Genomic DNA, 4,542 nt, shown 5'->3' with positions numbered 1-4,542 from the left:
TTCAAAATGGGATAATGAAAATTTGGGTTGGGTTTATCTGGCTCACCCCTTCATTAGGCCAGCTTAGCCAAAATGCTCCTTTATGCTGGGAACAGGGAAAACACAGCAAGGACCAATGGCCAAACAGTAGAAGAGATATGGGGTGGATACCTGGAGAACGTTGTGACCACATTATTATAAGACAAGACACAGACTGGCATGCCACCAATTGGGCACAGCAACCAGGTATTTACTGGCTACCTCCAAATGGGACATATTAGCTATGTGGCACTAACATGGCTGTGGTTACCTCTAGGATGTTATGATGATGTTTCCTAGGTGGTTATACTTGCACACAAGGATGAATAATTCAGACCCTACCAAAACCAGCAAATCTTTTTCATTTACAATCTTGCTGGACACATTCGGTATTCCAATGGTATGATCACTTAGCTTCAATCTTTGTACCACAAATAGGTATTGAAGATGTCATATGGCATATAGAGGCCTAATATGGTTTGATTCTGTGTCCCAACCCAAATCTCATGTTGAATTGTAATCCCTGCGTGTTGGAGGAGGGGCCAGGTGGGAGGTGAATGAATCATGGGGGAGGATTTCCCATTTGCTATTCTCGAGATAGTGAATGAGTTCTCATGAGATCTGGTTGTTTTGAAAATGGATAGTGCTTCACTCCTTTTTGCTGTCTCTCTCCTGGTACCATGTGAAGAAGGTGCTTGCTTCCCCTTCGCCCTTCTGCCATGATTGTAAGTTTCCTGAGGCTTCCCCAGCCACGTTTCCTGTACAGTCCGCAGAACTGTGAGTCAATTAAACCTCTTTTCTTCATAAATTACCCAGTCTCAGATAATTCTTTATGGCAGTTTGAGAATGGACTAATACAAGGCCCTAACAAGTTACACCCAAAAGGCCCTAAATGACAGCTGCATGAGTATCTCTTTGCTAAAAAATGAGGTCTTATGAGGAAAGTTCCTTATGAATTCCTTATGAGGAAAGTTGTGCTGCAAAATTGTATGGCCTTAGATATACTCACTGCAGCCCAAGGTGGGACCTGCACCATCATAAAAACCAAATGTTGTGTTTATATTTCAGACAAATCAAATAACATAACCCGACTTATGACTGATATAAAAACCCAGATAACCAACCTGTCAAATCCAAAACCCTCACTTATTGATTGACAAGTTAGCTGCTTTGGATCCTAGGGAACTTGGTGGCAGAAGCTATGGCCTATAATAAGAATAATTTATGTTTTGTCCTGTTTTTACTTACAATGGTTTTATGGTATGTGCGTGCAAACAAGTCAACACGCAACCAAAAGGCCTGATTGCTCAAAGAATTGCTCTAATTCAGGAGGCAGTAGCATAGCCTGAACCAGCTTCCAGGTTTGCTTCCCCTTTGTTGCTATATGTCTGGCTTAGGTCCCTATATTTTTCTTTCCATTTCCATCTTTCCTCCCCCTATTTTTATCTTTGTGGGACACGACTTCCCAGGAATGAGCCTTCCTAGCAACATAGGACCTGAATTTCTAGGAGTAAACCATCCTAGTGATGAGGAACCAGCTCAAAAAATAAAGAAAAAGGAAAAATCCATCTGAAACCAAAGACATATTTTCCTTCTAAAATGCTTTCTCCAAAAGATTTTAAAGAAAAGCTGGGGGTGGAGGATGTGAAAGGAGAATCAATCTTGTGACCGCAAACTCACTAAGCCAAAGGGAAAATTCAAGCGGAGAACTGGGTCATGCAAACCTGCCTCCCATTTTGGTTCCCAAATAAGATGACTGTAAGATGAAAAGCTACACACCTCCTTCAGATTTTGCCCACAAGGAAATTCCTTGTGGGCCCAAAGATCTTCACCGCAAAGCATTTCTGTTAAAATTCACCAGGGCGATGCAAATTGATGGCTTATCTTCACAGGTGCAGGGCCACAGAGGACAGAACTCAAGTCATCCCTCTGCCCACCTGACACAAAGGCAGATCTGATCGTTTCCTCTGCCTTATTATCTATGTTATCTTATGTAAAAATGCAGATTCACTGAGCCAAAGGCATGAGTGACTATTTTCCCCCTACCCACCTCTTACATGAAAATTATATATTTCTCAATATCCCACCCTTTCCCCTTTAAATTTGAAGCCCTCAGAATTACCTTCAGAAAAAGGCATAGACCATCTCCCGAGTGTGAGTCCTTAATTCTGGCAAATAAACTTCCTAAAATGATGAACACTGTCTCATCATTTGTCTCGATTGACAATTACCCACTGAGATAAATGCTTGTGACGCCTTAAGGTGGTCAGAGCACAAAGTAAGCCTAGGATCTCAATGTCAGCACTGTGGTTTAGGGGGAAAAAAAGGTTGCTGTTCATACAGAGCGGTCTCTCATATATGCCTCGGGATTTAGCTGCAATTCACAGAAAACCCTAACAATCTTGCTTTCTGAACGCTTTTTGAAAATATGCAGTGAATTGCCAAGACCAGGATGTTCTTCATCAAGGACTTCTGAGGAGATAGGATTTGCTTTTTTGTTGGTCTTCCTGGGGCGGGTGAACTCCAGGGAGTGTTGTGTTTTCTGTAAAGTCAGCAAGCTATTGTTGAACAGAATTTCTGCAGATATTGTCAGTGGGAACATAATTTGGGTCAATGAATCATAAATTCTATTTTGGTAATTTGCCGAAGACAACATCGAAAACAGAGCTAGCCCAATGGGGAAAACTGGAAAGAGACACACAGCTCAATAGCATGGCAATAGGGCAGAGGGGGAAAGAAGTGAGACATTCTGCCTAACAGATTGCAGACTTTTCTTCAAATGATTAGTCACCAAGCAGGTTGGATTTTTTTTTTTTTTCCTTCCAAGTCCTGGGAATGACTGCAAAGCAGTTAACACAGACTATACAATCACACACCAACAGAAATATGACACTTGAGGTAAGTCCTCTAAGATTCTCAGATGACTACCTCTGTTCAGTTTATCAACCCATAAACAATGCAAACTTGTCCCTTGGAGAAAATCCCCAGACCTTATATGCAACAGCCTCGTGCTGCTCACATTGTCCTAGTTTCTGTAGGTTACAGAAAATAGTCAGCTCATACACTGGCTTCATCGTTCCATCCTTTTGGTTCAGGAAATTCAGATGCAGCTATTGGTGGTGGGAGGTGGATGGAGGAGCAGTGAAAATGAATGCAAATGAGGATGATTTGTTCATTAGATGTGGCCTTTCCTTAATACAATTTTATTCAACTTTATAAATGAAGAAACTGGAGATGAACAACAATAACAAATAACCCCAAGTCTCCATTATTCATTCCAGGGATTAAATCTAGGACCTTCAACTCAGATGCCCTTTTGTTTAGCTCCTCAGGATACTGGAGGGAGAGAAAAATTTTACCTGAGGGTTTACTCAAAACCAAGGTCAGACAACTCTGTATTTACCCTCTATCACCATCCTCTGCTCAGTCCTCAAGAGCTTTGTGCAAGGGAGAACAGCTGTCCTTTGTTTCAAACAAGGACAAGCAAGACAACTGAAGTTTAATTGCAATAGGATGTATTTGGATTAAGTGTGGGAAAAAAAAAATTGTTGGACTCCAAGTATTGTGAGACCAAGGAATGAATTACAGGGGAGAGTGACAACTTTTTTTTTTTTCCTAAAGATTTTGGAGACAGCTCTGTTTCTGGGATATCTGAAGACAGTCCATCCAATAAGACCAATTACCAGAATCCAGCCCCCAGAGCCTACCATTTCTATACTCATTCTTCTGGCTAATAAAGGGGGTTCCGCTTCACACCCTCAGTACAGGTCTCTCAGCCATGACCACCAAGGCAGACCGTTCTGGTTTCAGCTGGAGTGTTTCTATTCTCATGAGACACCAGTCCACAGGGGTTCTCTGTCTTACACGTGGAAGGGAAAGTGAAAGAATCTTCTTTTAAAATGAACAATTACTTCCTTTCATTGGGAAAAGGCCACTTAAATTTCCCAAGGGAGACAGAAAACCATCTCGCAAAGTTTAGAAGATATTCCTAGCAGCTGACCAGCAGCAACATCCTAAAGCTGGGCTTTCAGAATCATTGGATACTTGGCTCCATTCCAGTCTAATTAGGGCAGAAGGCTTGGGTAGTAGGACCCAGGCATTGGTATTTTCGAAAAAGCTTCCCAGTTAACTTGAAAATGCTTCCAGGGTTGAGAAGCACCATTCTGAGTAAGTTGATATGCACCATCCTCTTTGAGATCTTTTTAGGAGTTCAAACTTGGCTAGACCAAGGGAAGGACAGTACAAAGTGTCTACTTATATGAACTGTTCCAGTTGACTGCCATTTGATTGATGTGTTGGAGGATTAGGGCCCCAGCCATCCTATTAAGAAAGCAAGTGGACCGCTGCCTGGCTGTGAGCCTGGAGGAAGCCACTTCAATGGCTTTGTTTCAAGAGCCAGGGAAGACAGAACCCGAGAGCTGTGTCTTGAAGGCTTCCTACAGGGAGTGGGAGCTATGATTTTATTGCTAGAGAAAGAGTCTCCAAGCTGTTGATGGATTACAAGCTGCTGATCCGTCTCCAGCC

Source organism: Macaca nemestrina, chromosome 12 (assembly GCF_043159975.1).
Source record: "Macaca nemestrina isolate mMacNem1 chromosome 12, mMacNem.hap1, whole genome shotgun sequence".
Classification (NCBI taxonomy): Eukaryota; Metazoa; Chordata; class Mammalia; order Primates; family Cercopithecidae; genus Macaca; species Macaca nemestrina.
Note: the sequence above shows the minus strand (reverse complement) of the source record.